Here is a 19,241-nt window from a genome sequence, read left to right as displayed (position 1 = left end):
GTTTGCACATACAAAAACATATTGGTCCATGTACATAGCCTATTTAGCGGGTTGCAATTTTTTTGCGACTCGCTTTTTGGAAGGGGTGTTCCCTTCCAAATAGCGAGTCTCAAAACAATATACTAATGTTTTGCAACCGCAAATGCGGTCTATGTGGTCGTAAAACACTCACAATTACCACCTACTTCAAGTAGGTGGTAATGCATTTGCAAAGGGGAAGGGGTCTCTGGGGGACCCCTTCCCCTTTGAAAATGCATGCAAAATAATTCTATAAGGGAAGTGGTCCCAGGGACCACTGCCTCCCCTTTAGAAATAAAACTAAAACGTTTAATTTAATTTTTTTTAAATGCAGCCTGTTTTCTTTTAAGGAAAACGGGCTGCATTAAAAAAAAAGAAGAGGCTTTATTAAAAAGCAGTCCCTGACATAGTGGTCTGCTGAGCCCAGCAGGCCACCATCCCTGGGAGGGCTGGCATTCACAATGGGCTTGCAAATTGCGAGAGGCTCAATAATATTAATCAGCCTCGTAATTTGCAACACAATTGTGAATAGCAAAACAGTGTAAACACACTGTTGTACACTTCATTTAGCGCCGAGCAATTTGAGATTCGCAATACGTCGCAAATTGCAAGCCACTAAATAAAAGGGTCGTACATCTGGCCCTATGTTTTCTAAACTATTGGTATTAATTTCATAATAATTCTAATGTTGTAATGGGTACTTAATGTTGCTAAAAATTAGCAGCATAATTTGACTTTATTTTCATTTCTTACTGATTTATTTACCTTTTAATGCAACACATTTGAAACAATCCTGCTAAAAACAGTATATCTCCCAATACAAATTTATTTCCAAACAGCTAGTCTCTTCATCGTGTTAAATGCCCCTTTAATTCAGTATGTGACCTCACATCTTGACAAATTAGTCATTTGTTGCAGTAGCTAAGAGCTTAATCAATGCAAGCAGCAATTATCTTGATGCGTCTCAGATACTACAGATAACTGTCACATGTCGCAGAAAGCAGAACAATCCCACATTGGTTACTGACAGCAAGCCAATGCCTTGCTCCGCTGTGTTTATACCTGGATTGGGGCGTATCTGTCAAATGAGTTGTGTACCTGTGCACCTGGCTGTTCTGTCTGTTCTGGGAAGCGGACAATAAGGGTCCTCAATGACAGCACTGGTGGAAAAAGAGAACTCCATAGATAAAAGTAGTGGGACTGGAAAACATGGGAAACAGAAGACTTGGGTGCAGGAGACATGAGGAGGTAGCGACCCTCACAATTTAGTGATTTTGGATGTGAAAATATCACACACAACAGCTTAGGGTGGTTGCACCCAAAATAATTTAATAGGAGGATAGGGACAGGCCTGTTCCAACTGTGTGGAAACATGAAATCAAGAACCCAGAGTAGCAAGTGTCTATCACATCCTTTTTCATGAACAATACAACCCAGATTAAAAAATGAAGATTTTGAAATATTTCAAAATTAAGACTCTGACACACAATCACTTAGGTCACTTGGAAATGTGCAAGAGCCATTGCCCTTTTGCAAAATACTGCCATAGAGGATACAGGCCTATGTGAATGTTCTCTAGTCCCGAACTACCACTGCAATCTACACACCAAACATTCACAAGGGCTAAGCAGGAAGGTCCCATCACGCCCACTCATCTTTGGCAACACAGACCGTCCACACCACCCACCGATCCCAATGTGGTTCAGGATCAAATCCTCAGCAGAGAACCACCACTGAAAGAATTGTGAGAGTTATTTTTGTGTTTATCTTTTTTCATGTAGCAAATACATGAAAAGGAAGGGAGTGGAGATTGTGGGAGAGTCCATTAAAATCGTCCTTTCTTCTGTCTTTGACTGGATGACCTCACATCATTTAAAATGTACCGCAGACAAGACCGAAATGCTATTTTTCGGCCCCAACCCTCCGGATTGGCAGCCTCTGGGGCCCAAAGATGGCTCATCCCCAGGGGGAAACAGTCAAGAACTTGAGCAAAGAATTTGACAATGCTTTATCTTTTTAGCCACAGATTATGTAGGTGATCGGAACATGTTTTGGGCGTTTTTGTACATAAAACATTTTTTTCACTTTCTCTCCTTGTCTTCAAGAAAGGTAGTCACCCAGGCACTCATAACATCAAGGTCAGACTACAGCAATGCGATATATCTGGGATTTCTACACAATCTGGTTACAAAGCTTCAAGTGGTCCAAAGTAAGGCAAAATAAGGCAGCCCGTATTTTACTTAACCTGCCACCAAGAACACACATGTCTCGACATTTGCTTTGTCTCCACAGTCTTAGTCCATAGAGCTCTCCACCATTCAGATACAGGCTATCTTAGGGCCCGAATAGTTTCTATGCACCCCTTGCTGCTCATTTAGGACTTACAATGATTTATTGACGTTTTGATGATTTTGTATAACTCTGCAATTCTAAGTACTCAAGACATTTATTCCGAACCACTTGATTTTGAAAATTTTGTATCAAAGAACTTATTCAGTTATTGAGTTGTCTTTATGACTTATTATGTTACACTGCTAAACTTATTCTGGGTGGACTGCGCCTACGCTAGAGCAAACTGAAAGTAGAACCTCTTGAAGTAAATTTTGATATATTGAGATACATTTCTAAATACTGGGGTTCCACTTCCAAAAAATGATAGCAGGGGATGCTTGCTTGTGTAAGAGTACTTCTTTTTTTAAAAGATTTGCTTTGATTCTTGGCCGTTCTCCTGGGGTGAGAGAATCTCTAGAGTTTTCCCCACAAAAACTAACACAATTTGGAATGTAAGTATGAATGTTTTGGCATGTAAGTATGAATAGGGCAAACTGATTGATGTTTGGTGTATGTTTTTGTTGTGTAGCTTTACGTGATGGATTGCTGTTTGATTTTTGAGATGTTTAGGTATTTGTTACACATTGTTCAATTGGGAAATTAATCACGGTTCTGTTGATGTATTATTTATACTTGTGATTTTCTCTTGTTGTATTGGTTATTGGTTGGTTTGGTTATGAGAGTCATCAAAATACAATATCTTTACCGATTGAGGTTTGTGTGTCTGCATAAGGTGTTGTGTAGCATGAGACACCGCATGCACACAGTTAGGGGTCGCTGAACTTACCTTTTTCTAGGAGTGTAAGTAAGTAAGTAAGTAATTTTTATTATGCTTGATTCATTAAAACCATTGCATACATTAATTAAAAGTTCAAATCGAGGCAACTTGCACTGATGCAATAAATAATATCAATATTAAGATAATCCACTTTGTGTTACACATAAAACAATATCCAAATTATCTTATGAATATTAATTTCTTCTGCACAATTGGTTCTTAATTAGATTAAAAGTCGATTTAGTTGTAGTATAGTTCCTATATTCCCAATAGGCTCTGCGCATTGGAATAACATAAACGATAGTTTAGACGTAGGACTGAGGTCGACTAGGTCTCTATTGAATATGTTAGACTTAACTATGAATGCCAGCTAGCTCAGAGGTCACTAGAAACTTTCTCGAATTCACAAGAAGGGATTAGTTTCTGACAACCGCAAAAACATGACAACTTTGCTGCCTCAAGAATAAGGAGTATATCTCCAGAGTCGCGGAAACAATAGATAGCTATTTTACTCAGTCAATCGTGCCTGCTTAGTTTCACCAGAAGTGCAGAGAAAATAGAGAGACGGGCGTTTTCAATTAAAGTGGTTATTTATTGAGCAGTCTTCTTTCTCATGCAAGAGAAGTGAATTGCCACAATTGCAATACTTGTCATAAAGTAAAGTGCGTACAGTAAAAGGAGTATTATGAAATAATACTGTAAAAGCATTTATATGGTTTCTAAGCCATAAAATACTTAAAACGGATAAAATACATACAATGATAAAAGATGACTAAATGTACACAACTGGTGCTTCTAAGATACGCCTACCCTGGTGTACCTAACCTAAGCCTAGTACATGGGAAGGAGTAAACGAGTTGTAGTTGGAGTTAAGATAGTTTCTGCCAAGAATCTGAATCAAGAATTCTCTAAGGGTCTAATCAGCTCCGTACCTTGGTTATAGAATGAAGGAGGTCTTGTATCTCTTTCTCAGGACTCGATCTCCCAGCAACCCGCAAGGGTGACAGGGAAACACTGGAGCTCGATTTCTCGGCAGGAGAAAAGACAGCGTCTCTCTCAGTGCGTCAATGGGAGGGTCGGCTTCCTTCGGCACTCGCTACAGCAGGGCGTCGGGCAAGTAGATAGCCGATCTGCTCCAAACCACCGTGTGTTTTGCTAGGGCAGATGCTCGTATATTTATACCTGAAAAGTGCCGAGTTTGGCGTAAGGTTGGACATAAGACGTCACTAAGAACTCGCAGTTCTTTCAGGACTTCAGGAGTTCTATGACAAATCAATACAGAAGCAGGGGGAATTCCCGGGCTGCTGGAGGCTTGGTTTGTTCAAGAACACGTTGTGCTTTCTAGGAGTCTATGGGAGTAGCCTTGCCGTATTTGGACTGCATTGGCTATTACTTAATATGGGTATGATTCTTATGCCTTTATAAGGATATGATTTGATATAACCACATAAGGGCATAAATCGGGAATATTTAAATAGAGTCCTAGATTCGTCTACAACATAGTAAGGGTTATCTATAAGGGAAATCATCCACCATGATTTTCCACACGTTTTTATTCTCTTAGATGTTTTTAAATGGTGCTCCAACCGCACAGAATGTTCCAGGGTTGCTGATTACACCTACCAATCCGTAACTATTTGAACGCCATAATGCCGTTGTAATAGTCTCTGTGAGGCACTGCGGAGCTGACCCTAGTGGTGCCCAAATTAGTTAGACGAAATTAATTTGTCACTGGTGGATATTAGTTTTTTAGTCTTTGTGCAGTAAGATCGAAAACATTTGTAAGGCCGCAATTTAGCTGCACTAAGGTTGGGATATAGCACAACATTAACACCTGTCTGCAAGACCTGACTCCATACTGATTAAAGGATGGTTTTAATAGGGTGTACCTTATGTCCTTTAAGTTGCAGATACAAATGGTATGGATAAGGTCCTCCTTGCCGCGGCCACACAGATGGCATGACTGGTCACCTTCTCTTCTTTCCCAAGGCGGTAAAAACGGATTGGTCATGCCGACTCCCAAGCAAAGTTTTAACAAATTTTCCTTGGTCGCAATCTTTGTTCCTGCTTTAAAATAGGGTTGGGGTTTAAGGATGTCGTAATTGTTGAGCACAACCCAGCCATGAGTTTGTTTTGACAACGCTTTCTTATCCTCTATGGCTAATATTAGTAGAGTTGTCTTTCTGACTTTTTGTTTTCTAGGAGTGTGTGTCTAGTTAGTTTGGTATGTCTTTGCACAGGAGTAACAGCATTGAGCAGGGTGGATTTCTGCAGGGTGCGAATTGTGGATTGGGCCAGATGTAGGTAATTCCTATTTACCGACTCCTAAATACCGACTCATACCGAATCGGTATTTAAGAGTCGGTAAATAGGAAGGAGGCAGATGTAGGTAAAAAATTACCGAATCTGTAAGAGTCGGTATTTACCGAATCTGTAAATACCGATTCGGTATTTCACATTGATTCCTATGGGCCTTGAAGCCCATAGGAATCAATGTGAAATACCGATTTGGTATTTACAGATTCGGTAAATACCGAATCCTGCAAGGGTGCAGGGGGTGTCACTTTGACACCTTCTAGCACCCCAAGTACAGGCATGTGTGCCATGTGGCACACAGACATGCCCATGTCTGTGTGTCACATGGCACAGGTGTGCATGCGCAGATGTGCATGCACACCTGAATTCGGTATTTTACCACCCAATACCATTGGGTGGTAAAATACCGACTCTGAGGGCCTGTGGCACTCTTAGGAGTGTCACCTACATATGGATTTACAGAATCGGTATATTTGCCGATTCGGTAAAATACGGAAGTGGTAAATTTACCGATTCGGTAAATATACCGATTCTGTAAATTCAGACCCACCTATATCTCAAAAGCCAAATACCGGTCGGTAACGGCCGAAATCGGCCGTTACCGATCGGTATTTGGCGACCTACATCTGGCCCTCTATTACTGTAAGAGCAGTGTTGTCTCTCACTTTCTTTTATAGGTCATTGATTGAGAAATATGACCTATTGACTCCCTCCCTATCTAGGTTAAGTAGACAATAGTTTTATCATTTTAAAAGTAATTTTTAAGGGTTCTGCAATTGCTTTCTGTGTCTACAAGCAGGTTTTGCTGTGATTGGTTAATCAGCCAGGAAGCTGTGCTGGAATTGGTGAGACATCAGCACAAAGCTGTGATGTCCTTGATTGGTTGTTGACAAGTCGTGGTGTGATAGTTTGACCTGTGGCCGTGCCACACTGGGATTGGTTGTTGTTCACTAACTTGTCATTTTAAGTTCACTTTAGGTAAGAATAATGGGGACTGTTTTAAGAACCCCTAAATATTCCGTTGTACCAGCCTCAGAGGGTACAAAAATGCCAGATGAGGGAACGCCCACAAACAAAATGATGACAGACATTGGGTATAATAATAGTACCTGGATGTCTGAATAGCATGATTACACTTCTTCTTATAAAGACTTACAGTTTCTGACAGAAAGTACCTTTGACATTAAAAAGTTGGATTTCCTTAGACTGACAAAGAATCTCATGAAGTTGATGTAGCTGTTGCCTAAGCCGACAAAGTTTGAGTCACTAACTGAGGGATCAAATGGCAACAGAGAAGGATACAAAGAAAATGTAAAACAGGTAAAGGGAGCATTTAAATGAGGGATAGAAAAGAAATGGGGAATGTTGAGGGAAGGATGTGATGGACTATGTGAGGGTTTATCCTGCAACAGTCGGGGAGATAGAGAACAAATACAAAAGTTAGACGAAAGGAGAAAAGAGACAAAATTCTGATTCTGATGATGAGGATAATGTTTTTAATGAGCTCCTGAATTATAGACCTCCTCCATATACTGCAGAGCCAGGAACCAGTGGTACTGGCTCTGTTTCAAAACCTGACATGGGTGTGGGAGGAGATTGTACTACTGTACAAACCCCTACAGTGTTTTCACAGAGTGCACCAGCTGAGATTGAAATACCATTAATACATAGCACTAGCAGAGATGTTCCTTCATTTCTTCCACAACAATTTTTAACTCTTCCAAATTTCTTATCATGTTTATACCTCTTTCATGATATTCATTAATAAAGTTACACTCTTCACTACTTAATTAACACAAATACATGTCATCCATGTTAGTATCAGTTCTGGTTTGTGCACCCTCTCTCAAATATTTACCATGTTTAATTTTAGTATCACTCTAATAAATAAATATATTCTTCAATGTCACTTTAAAATCAGTAAGATATAGGGAAAGAAAGTCCTCATAATTAAAGATAGCAACAAACACATTACAAGAAATTGAATACAAAAGCTCTACTTTGATATAGGGGCCCCCTTCATTAGCTAATGTAGGAAGGAAAGTATATATGTAACAACTACTAACTTTCATAATTTCAATATATTTTGTAATCATTTTAGTAAATGTATGTTTTTCATGTAAAGGTATTATTTGCTTAGTTTCTTTATCATTTAATCTAAGTGCAGTTTTACTAATTATATGATGTGAAACATTTCCCACAGGAGTCAGAAAGCACACCAACAGGCCTACTAATTATATCAATGAAAATATCAACAAGCCATTTTTCGCAAGGGGCAAGATGGCGGCCGCAGCTGTGGCCGTGTGAGGTGCTATCCCGTTGCTCCGTCCGCTTTCCTACCTGCGGTGACCACGCGTCGGTTGAACTGGGTCTGGTGTGTCTCAAGGCTCCGTGCATTCTCGCTTGCGTCGGATGGTGTCCCACGCTCAGTTCTCTGAGAGCTGCTGGTTCTTTTGCATCCCGGAAAACAAGGTGGTTTGCACTCGACCCCTTGTCTAACTACAGGCTATCCTCACTTGCAGACAGCGCGCTGCACTCAGCGGAGCTTCAGGACAATTTTCTTTCCCGTCGCCGCTTCACTAACCTGGCCCGTTTACCGCTGCCTTGCACTGCAGCCTGTACACCGGCGTTGGAGCGCTGGAGCGGGAGTTGGTGGTGATGCCCTCGATGGCGTTCTGTATCGTTGGCTGGGGGCTCGACTGAAATCAATCTCTTCCATAGCGCCTAGGAGAAGGCGCTGGTATTGATGCGGCGTGTGGCTCTGTAAGGTGCAGCAGGAAAAGATTGGAAGGAGTGAAGGACCCAGTACTATTCTGAGACAGGCAGCGCTTTGAAAATCAGTGCAAACAACGAACAGCAAACAACAAGTAAGCCTTTCTGGTGGATTCTGGGACCAGTAGTCTCTGGATATATATATTTTTTTTCTTTTTTTTTTAAAAGACTCTTTTTCTTGTTCTGTTTCCTGTTTTCTGTTTTGAGTTTGACACTGCTGGTATTAAGGAGTGGACACTGTGCCGAGATTCAGCCCTTAGTTCAGAGGATGGCACCGAAGGGCAGGGGCACCGCTAGGAACAAGGGAGGCGCAGCGGCTGAAATCTCAGTGGGGGCTTCAGCCATCGGAGAGCCGAATCCGTCTGCTGCAGGCACTAATGACACTGAACCTAAGGCTAAAGGGAATGTTAATAAGAGCAAGCCTGGTGGGGCTATTAACAAGCAAATTCAGAGCGTGGTGTCAGAGGATATTCCGATCACCTCACCTAACCGGGTGTCGTCAGCACAGGGTGCGTTAGGTGATATACAGTGCCAGTATCGAGACTCTGCGGCCCACCAGCCTCAGGTACAAGAGACACCTATGAGGCAGAAAACTGTTCCAGCGATATTTGATAAAAAACGTACTGTCAAGAACAAAGAGCCTATATTGGCTGCTAACACGTTGCCAAGTGTAGTTAATGAATCTGCACAGCTAAGCCCAGGAACTATGGTGGAAACAGTTGATACAGTCGATACAGTCGATAAAATTATTGAAATGGAAGCCGACGGGAAGTTCTATTCTATGTCAGATCTAACAACTTTGTCAGACAAGGAGCATGAGTTAGATAGCTCCAGCAATCTGGGCGACTGGGGCGACTTGCCAGACGATATGGAAGGTGAGGAGTTTGATCAATCTGTCTCCCTGTCTACAGTTAGGAAAACGACTGATCTTTTGGATGGAGTGCAGCAGGGTCAAACCCGGGAGGTTACGCATGTAACGCAGTTAAACTTAGAAGTGGAAGAGGAGCTTGAGGAGAGCTCAATAACCCTCGGCTTAATATACAAGACTATCATGGCTCATCGGTCTGAGACGAAAGTGGAGGGCTTACGTACGCAAGGAGCAGTAAAGAAATTACAGAATACCGTGAGACGACTGGTTAAAACTTGCGCCGAGGTAACTACGAGGGTGGTTGAAGTCGAGGAGAGAGTCTCCTCAGTTGAAGATACTTTAGTGAAACAACAGAAGGTTGTGGAGTCCTTGCAAAGAACGGAGTCTGACGTTGAATGGAAGCTCACTGATTTAGAGAACCGGGCACGCCGCAATAATTTACGCGTGCTGGGAATAGCTGAATCGAAGGAGGGTGCGGACCCTCGCAAATTTATTATCCAGCTGTTTAAGCAAGCTTTTCCTGAACTAAATACTTGGGATTGGGAAGTTGAAGTAATTCGTGCTCACAGATTTCCTTTTGTGGTAAGAAATCGGACCAAGGAAGGCCAAAACAGTCAGAATCTCTATCCAAGGGCAATCCTAATCTGTCTCAACAACTACTTGCTACGTGAGGCATTATATGATTTAGCACGGCCGGATAAGAAAAGAACCGCTATGGGATGCGAGTTCTTTGTCCGTCCAGACTTTTGCTCTACGACTGTGAAAGAACGATGGCAAATGCGAAAATTAATCGTTCCTTTTCAAGAAGTGGGAGCCCAGGTGTTCCTGCTTAATCCTTCCAAGTTAAAAGTAATTGTCAACGGGAAAGCACGTTTTTTTACATCGTGCAAATCAGCACAGGACTATCTAAAGGAGGTGGTTGAGCACACCAAAAGATAATTTTATATTGTTTACTGGCTTAATAATTATTATTTTTTTTTTTCGGATCATAGTATGTACTAGGTGTGGATCACCAGTTTAACTCACCGTTTGTTCATTTTTCGACAATGGGTGTCTAAATCTTTTTTTCCTGCGAACTTGATTGCTAGAAATTTGGCTATTCAAATGCTTATGTTTGTCATAATTGGTATAATCGAGTATTCAACTATCTCTATTTTTATGACTATGACACTAGCTATGGTATAGAAGTGGATTACGATGTGATGATTAGGCTATGAAAGTTAATAGTCTATAACTGTCTTGGACACTTTTCAGTATGGTAAAATGTGGTAAATGTGGTAGAATGTAAATACTTAGATGCTGGAGGAAGTAAATAAGGTATAAGGAGAGGAGGGGAAAAGGGGTGACACAGGTATTGGTAGGGGAGCTGACGGGGGGGGGGCACGGTAATAGCATCTCAACATCACTGAGGACTTAGTCCTTAAGCCTCACAATGGGTGGTGGGGGTGGGGGGGTAGGGAGGGGAGGGATGGGGGGTGGGTGGACGGGAGCAAGGGGAGGGGAGGGGATGGGGGGGAAAAAATAAAAAGAGTATTTGTTTGCATTGCAGTAATGGTATTACAGTTTGAGTACATGCACATCCTGTTTTGGTCTGTGTTTTCTTTTTTTCTTTATTCTGATGGGGCAGGATAAACTGACTCTATCTACATGGAATGTATGCGGTCTTGATGATGGCAAAAAACGGGCTCTCTTTTCTAAAATTGTCCATCTGATGCGGGTAGACTTCCTTTGCATACAGGAAACTCATGTACCCTGGGGGAAGCGCGATCTCCTTAGGATGGCTGGCTACGAGCTCCTTATATGTTCTAAACAGTCCTCTATGATTAGAGGGGTGGCTATATTCATGAAGCGGGGTGTGGGATCTTGTAAAAGGACATTAGGGGATAAAATGGGTCGGTGGGCCATAGTCGAAGTCTTTATAGGGGGTAAACAATTAACGATTTGTAATGTGTATGGGTCGAATTTAGACGATCCAGAGGTGATGCAACAGTTAAATGTTGAATTGGCAGCTTGGCCTTCCCCCCTTTTATTATGCGGGGATATGAACATTAATACTCTAAGTAATTTTGATCTAACTAGTGACTTAAATTATGTGGGTAGAAAGCTAAAAGTATTTAAAGCACTTCAGACTCTTCTTCAGGAGCATGGTTTGGCTGATCTCTGGTTTCTTCACAATAAAGCCGAAGATGGGTTCACTTACCATTCTATCCCCCATAATAAAAACGTCAGATTAGACTATGTTTTTCTTACAGTACAGGTGGCAATTGGTTCTTCTATTTCTTGCTTTCCTCGGCTTATTTCAGACCATAACCCATTGATAGCAGAGTTTGATTGGCCTCGAATTAGGGGACCCCCTAGGGAGTGGACGTTTGAAAGGAAGCTGCTCCACGAAGATGAGTATCGGACCCACATTAAAAAGTGGATAGGTCAGTTTTTAAAAATAAATACTGGATCAGCATCGGATCAAGTGGTATGGGATACGTTGAAAGCAGGTATACGGGGGGAAACTAAGAGCTTCATTTCGTACAGATGGAAGTATGAGCAAGAACAATTACGCAGGCGTGTTGAGGAGCTAAGAGAGGCAGAAATCGAATTGACTCTGAATATTAAGAATGGCTATGAAATTCAGCCGAGTCAACAAAAAGTATCTATCTTGAAAGCCCAACTATTGGAACCACTTGGAAAAGATCTTGCATCAAAGTACTTACAATATCGCACTGAGATGTTTGAGTTTGGGGAGAACTCTGGCAGGGTTTTAGCTAAGAGACTTCGCCAGCGTAGTATACAGAATCAGGTAGTGAAAATCCAAGATCAATATGGAATAATTCATGATACTCAGGAGGCAATTAATAGAGTTTTTTTGGATTTTTACTCTTCTTTGTATACGGAAGGCAGGGAGGATATCCCTAGATCGGATATTGATAGGGTCATGGAGGAGTATCTAATGGATGTGGAGACAATTAAAATCTCTCTAGAACAGGCTGAATTTTTGGGCTCTCCTATTCAAATGGAGGAATTGGAAATTGCCGTTAAATCTTTAGCTAATGGCAAGGCTTGTGGTCCAGATGTGGTTCCCCTGGAATTTTATAAATTCTTTTTAGACGAGATTAAGGTTTTTTTTCTTGGGGTTTTGAGGGCAGCACAGAGGGGCATAGTGCCAGAATCATGGCAAAATGCAACTATAGTTTTGTTCAGGAAAAAAGGGAAACCAGAGCTGCTGCCGTCATCATTTAGGCCGATATCATTAATTAATGGAGATTCGAAAGTTTATTCCAAAATTTTGGCTCGTCGACTAGCGCAAGTAATAACCCCACTGGTCTCTATATATCAGCACGGATTTATTCCAGGTAGGGACACAGCGGACCATGTTAGACGCTCCATCGCATTGCTAGACTGGGCACATGTCACAAAGTCTCCCCTTGGTTTGATCCTGTTGGACGCCGAGAAGGCGTTCGACAGGGTCTCCTGGGAGTTCTTATGGGCAGTTTTAAGATGGAAGGGCTTTCCAGATGGATTTATACAGGCAGTTTCTGCTATGTATCATTCCCCAAGGGCCCAGTTGCGTATTTCAGGGCAGCAGACTAGCTTTTTTCCTATTTCTAGGGGCACACGGCAGGGGTGTCCCTGCTCACCTCTGCTGTTTGCCCTATATATAGATCCGTTTCTTTCCAAAATTATGGGCAATCAGGCTATAGTTCCAATCAGGGCTGGCGGCACCTGCTATAATCTGTTAGCATATGCAGATGATATAGTTGTGATAACATCTGATGTATCATCTGCATTTATGGCTTTGAAAGAATTATCTTATAAGTTTGGAGAAGTTTCGGGCTATAAGCTCAATGTCTCAAAAACGCAGGTGATTCAGACTTCCGACATGTCTTTATCTGATGCCCCAGTTGTATCTGAAGCTATGTACTTAGGGGTTCGGATAAGCTCGAGAGTTGACAGAATCCCGGACCTAAATATTCTCCCAATGATAGAAGCAGTTAACACCAAACTTGAGAGACTAGATAATTTACATCTATCCCTATATGGACGCTGTAGTGTTCTTAAAATGATAGTCCTCCCGAAATTTTTATATTTGTTCAGAACTGTACCGTTAATATTTGCTCAAAATAGTTTAATTAAGGCAGAGAGGGTGTGCAACAGGTTCTTGTGGGGATATAGGCGATCGCGGCGTGCCGCTAAGTGGATGTATCTTCCCAGGGATAGGGGGGGTTGGGCGGTCCCCAGTCTTGTTATATATTATTGGGCAGCAATGTTGCAAACTATGGGAGTGCTGATTTCTGGTGATAAGGCGATTGTTCCAGTGGCTATCCAACCTACTATATATGAGCTAGGGCTTGGTGAAGCGGCCAAGGGTATTTTGCTGGAAGTTCTGGAGCCTAGCTATTATAAAAGGACACGGTTCAAAGTTTTGATTGCTGCATGCTTAATTTGGCGGAAAATTAGGAAAAACGTAGATATTCCAAATCTGAACCTCTACACCCCTTTTAAAAATAGTAGAGTGTTTCCTAGCATCTTTCAAGATCATGTAATGCTTAGGTGGCAAAGGAAGGATGTCTGTACTCTAGGGGATCTAGTCGAGGATGGGCAACTCTTAACATATAGCGACATTAGGAACAAATATAATATACCCCAGCGCGACTTTTTTAAATACCTACAAATACAAAGTTTTGTCCATAAACAATTGAAGACCTTACCAGCTATACTTAATAAGTTACCAATTATTGATATAATTAAGAAACGGAGTAGAATAGGGGTACTGTATCAATATATAGTATCAACTTTTCCCGACGATGTAGCAGCACAAAACGCTAAGTGGGAAATTAAGCTAGGGCAGACAGGTATTAATTTAGCTCCAGTAATTGAATTTGCGAGTAAGGTCATTATATCAGGTTCATTGAAGACGCAAAGTTATATGGCTATGTTAGATCTCTACTATACGCCAATGAAAATTGCAAAATGGGGAGCTAGAAAGGGTAATATTTGCGCTCGGTGTAATTCATTGACCGCGGACATAGTACATATGTTTTATGCTTGTCCAGTATTAGCAGGATTTTTTAATGATATCGAACATTTTATCAACTCAGAACTTAAGATAAACTGCTTACTGACTTCAGCATTAGTAATATTCGGGGTTGATATGGGCAATAGCTCAGCTGGTATTCATCATTCTTTTAATGAATCTGCTTTTTTGTTTATAGCTATGTCCCAGGCACGTCTATGTATTACATCTCAGTGGTTGTCTGCGGATGCTCCAACGTTTACACAATGGCGAGCAAGATTATTAGCCCTGCATAAGTTAGAATTCTCTGTATTTTCATGCAAAGGGAGAAGAAGCCGGCTACTAGCAACTAGGATTTGGGCCCCTGTGGTAGATTGGGCTGGCTAAAGAGGGGCATTGATTGCTTTGTATTTTTTAGTCACTGCTGTTGAAGTTGACCTTCACTTTGCCAACCGCTACATAAGCGCCTTCATTAGAATGTTTATAGGGATGTGTAATGTTACTTTCTTGCAAAGCTTTTTCTTTTTGGTTTTTTTCTTGGTTTAATATCAATTCTGCAATGTGTATTGTCATTTGTTTTCGTGCATCAATAAAAAAAATATAAAAAAAAAAAAAAGAAAATATCAACAAGCCTACAACTCAACAGCATCTGCTGTTTCCTATCTTCATGTAATAGACCAAAAACAAACATTTTTTGTCAAAATGAATTTACTTGTTTAATCTTTAATAAAAATTGGTATTCACTTCTCAGTTCTTAAAATAGGAAAAATTCAAAATCAGCTTCAACGAAAATGATCAGTCTGTGCATGGTTTATTTATCTCTTTCAGCCTTTAATTTTCAGTTATTTCACTCTCTCAGCAAAAAAATTCCTGTCTCGATATTGTGATTTTCATTAAAAAATCAGAATTTCAAATTCTTTTTTTCAGCCTCAGGGTGGCTGTTCTTTTGAATCGTCCTCTAGATCTGATCCTTTTTGAAAAACATAGTGGCACTTATTCAGTTGGAAATATTCATCTTCAGCAATAGCTTCCTTTAACACTGTAGCAAGGTACACCCAATCTGGTGAAGCACATTTCCGGTTGGGAACTCTTTTGTTGACTGGTCTCTTGGCAGCTGGTGATTGACTCTCATCAGATTTCAAATGTCTCTTTTGAACTTTCTAGAGTAGTTCTTCAGTCACAGTCTCTTAGGGCCCGATGTAGGTCGGTCGGTAACGGCCGAAAATCGGTATTTTCGGCCGTTACCGACCGGTATTTGAGCTTTGGTATGTAGGGACACATATTTTACAGAATCGGTAAATTTACCGATCGGTAAATTTACCGATTCTGTAAAATACCGAATCGGTATTTCTACCGATTAGGTAAATTTGGTATGTAGGTGGGACTCTTCTGAGTCCCACAAGCCTTACCGATTCGGTATTTTAGCATCAAATTCAATTTGATGTTAAAATACCGATTCAGGTGTGCATGCACATGTGTGCATGCACACCTGTGCCATATGACAGGCAGACCTGCCCTTAGGGCAGGTATGCCTGCCACATGGCCCCGAACCTTTTTTGGGGGTGCTAGAGGGTGTCAAAGTGACACCCCCTGCACCCTTGTCAAAATCTGTATTTACCGATTCGGTAAATACCGACCGGTAATGCCCCATTCATTCCTATGGGCTTCAAAGCCCATAGGAATGAATGGAGCATTACCGGTCGGTATTTACCGAATCGGTAAATACAGATATTTACCGATTCGGTAAATGGAACATCTGGATGTTCCTACATACCCCCCCTTCTTATTTACCGATTCTTAATTACCGAATCGGTAAAATTCGGTAATTAAAAATCGGCAAATAAGTCCTACCTACATCGGGCCCTAAATCTCTTTCTTTCTCATGGCTTTGTATCAAACTAGAATGTGCACTTAACTCAGGTTTTTCTCAATAACTTTTCCCACAGCAAGTTTTTGTCTTCCAGAAGAGGTCTTTTCAATTTTGATTTTCAATTGCAACTTGTCACTGTTTTGATTAGAGACTCCCTTTTCATGCTGTTACTTAAGCTCTGTGCTTTTGCAGTACAACAGCTATTCACTCTGATCCCTTTTTATTGTTATTTTTTTACTTTCTTTAGTTCTTTTCCAAGAAAAAATAAACAAGAGGAATACCAAGTCGTGGAAACAGTATTCACAAACATATGAATCTGAATCAAAACGAAATACCATTCACAAAAAAGAAAACAGTGGAGAGAATAATGAAGGATTAAATCAATAAACAATTATGAAATATATGATCCCTTTTTAACGGCACTTCAGGAATTTCAGGCTCTTCATCTGACCTTTCACTCACCTAAGACTTTTCTCTTTGACTTTTTCTTTGGTTTTCACCAGTTCCAGAATATTGCCCCTCCCTCTCCCTTCGTCAGGGGTATCTACAAAGCAAGAAATAATAATCAAACATCACAATCAATGTGCATGATTAGTCTGCTTATTTCTAATAAACGAGCTACATTGGAACAGTTAGAGTAAAATAGGTTCACTATTGCAAATTAACATCAAGATCGATTTGCCTCCAAACGTTACCCATTTTTGTGTATTATTCATACCCCAGCCTACCTCTCTTACTTATTTATAAGTTCTGATTCTCTTCTACCCTCGCATAGCTGGGAACAAACAACTTTGCTCAATCCCCTCTTTCCTTAAACCTCTTTCCCCAATGTTATACCTTCATTTATATTTCAAAGAACCTTTCCTGCACTCACCGTGACAAGAATCCAGTTAAAAATACCACCATTTCAACAATGCAGTTCTTTTATTAGAAATAAGCAGACTAATCATGCACATTGAATGTGATGTTTGATTATTATTTCTTGCTTTGTAGATACCCCTGACGAAGGGAATTGTCATTCTCGAAATGCATTGGGTGATGTGAATAAATTTGTGGCATGTGGAAACGTACATTCCTTTCTTGTTTGCATCATCATTGCAGTACAATAGACGATGAATAAAATAAATCAATTACAATATTGAAAGAAGTGATTAAAAAGTATGATATAAACAAGGAGTACGAAGAAGAATAAGTGAATACTTAATTTATTGGATTCAAATAGTCCAGTACTTGGCTGTGCAGCCGGAAAGGTTCGCAAAATGTGGTTCCTCTGTGTGAAGAGACAGATTTCACCACAGCAGCCAGACTTTTGCAATAATCCAGTATGATGTCATCAGTTTTAGAAACTAATGCAGCTGAAGGTGCATGTCTCATAGGTCTACACATGATCACTTAATGGGGTAATAGACAAGTATTTCAGTCTGGTGTACTTCTCATATGCATTTGTACAAGGAGAAGTCTTTCTGGTCATTTCAATCCTGTCAAATCTCAAATATTAACCAGTTTATTTTTAGAATGCCATTAGTTCACTCCACTACACCTCAGGATTGTGGTCAAGTGCTACAATGAAATCTCTGTTTGATTTTAAAAGCTGCACAGATAATCTGTAACACTTCATTTCTAAAGTGTGTGCCACTGTCAGTCTAATTAGAAGTTGGGAGGGTGAACCTTGCTATCAACTTCCTCAACAAGAATTTAGCAACTGTAAGGATATTTGCTCTCCTAGTGGGGAATGAAATGACTCATTTTGTGAACTGGAAAACCACTACCAAGATATACTTTGGCTCATTAGAATGTGACATCTCAATGAAGCCTGCATGTACTCTGGTAAATGGGCCTCCTGATTTGCCAGTGTGATTCATGTTGGTAATAGTCTTCTATCCTGACTGTTTAAATGAAAACCAAACAAGGACTGCATACATCCTCAGCAACATACAGAAAGTCTGTCTTCTACCAGTGTTTTTTTAAACAACCTACCAAGATATCTCTTCATGCATGAGTTTGTTTATGCAAATGTTTACACAGGGAGTCTGGCAAAATATATTTTTGCTCTGCATTCACATACAAAGCTTGATAATTCTTTTCATAGCCTAATTTCTCCCATTTCACCGCTTGGCAACCGCCACTTCCTTTGTTTTTTTAATTGCAATTAACAAATTCAATATGTACATGTGTTTTTATTATATCGAAGCATCTGAGGATGTCACAAATCCTCTCTGTTACCATAGTTGCTCATAATCAATTCAATTCAATAATGCCAAGAGATACATCTTTTTTTAAATAAAAATAGAAGTAATATTACAATTTATCAGGGGTCAAAACCAATCATTTGTCCCATCAGATTAATATCATCTCATAAACATAAATGTTAAAAAATTACATTGTTTTCAAATCAAGGTGCATTACTGCATATATCATACTAAATGTCACTATATAATAGTCATATTATGCTCAGTCTAGTGCTACATCTAATGGTGCAATCAAGCAATTGATCTAGCTGATTCATTCTGTTAAGAAATATTGCGACTTCTTAATAACCATGAACTCATTAGAAATCTTGATACTGCAAAGACCAAGGGAGGGGCATGATTTGTTTGAAGGGTCCTGAACGCCTCCTCATGTTTTCTGATAACTAAACTCATGCAAATATGAACCAGGCATTTTGGCCTGGGCCTAATTTAAGCAGGGAATGAAAAAAATAAATTTGGCACTGTTCTTTAGCATGCCCACAGTTAAGGCTGCTCTGCACCTTGGAGTCAACTGCTCCTGCCCAGTCAGATGTAAATCCCCAAAGGGGCAACGCGCTGAGTTTAAATTGTACATAAAATATTTTAGCCAGCATAGGTTCAATACCAGGAATGATTTGTTAAAATTGAGTTTTTAAACTGTAAAAAAATAGCTTGTTAAAGTGCCATGTACATGTGAGGATAAAAGGTTTGAGAATTTAAACAACCTATGCATATTTTTTAAATCCTTCACACATATGCTGGGACAGGAACCCCCATGATCAAGCCACATATCTACAAGACACAGCCCTTCAAAGCAATCTTTTAAATGCTTAATCCATGGGAGGCAAACAGAACATAGATAGGTTAATATTTCCTCTAGCCCACTACAATATGAAGAAAGCTCAGGGGTAGCCCAGAGTCTTCTCGAGAACATTTGGGGTAATGTTTCTATTAGGTCTGAAATGGGTCTAATCCCAATGGCTAGTTTCAGGGGAATCAAGAGCGTGCTTACAAGGAGGCTCGTTAATGACCTCAAGAATGGATTTTCCTCA

General features: G+C 40.4%; 1 protein-coding gene across 1 annotated transcript in view; it reads right to left on the bottom strand.

Annotated features, from left to right (window-relative positions):
- SLC2A9 (solute carrier family 2 member 9) overlaps positions 1 to 16,510 on the bottom strand; it is a 2,336,117-nt gene extending 2,319,607 nt beyond the window's left edge. Inside the window, exon 1 of the mRNA XM_078678475.1 lies at positions 16,424 to 16,510. The gene's annotated coding sequence lies outside the window, so the exon portion shown is untranslated. The remainder of the gene's footprint in view (positions 1 to 16,423) is intronic.
- Positions 16,511 to 19,241: the final 2,731 nt, after the last annotated feature.

Source organism: Lissotriton helveticus, chromosome 2_2 (genome assembly GCF_964261635.1).
Source record: "Lissotriton helveticus chromosome 2_2, aLisHel1.1, whole genome shotgun sequence".
Taxonomy (NCBI): Eukaryota; Metazoa; Chordata; class Amphibia; order Caudata; family Salamandridae; genus Lissotriton; species Lissotriton helveticus.
The sequence above is the reverse complement of the archived record's forward strand: the minus strand, read 5'-3'. Positions and strand labels throughout refer to the sequence as shown.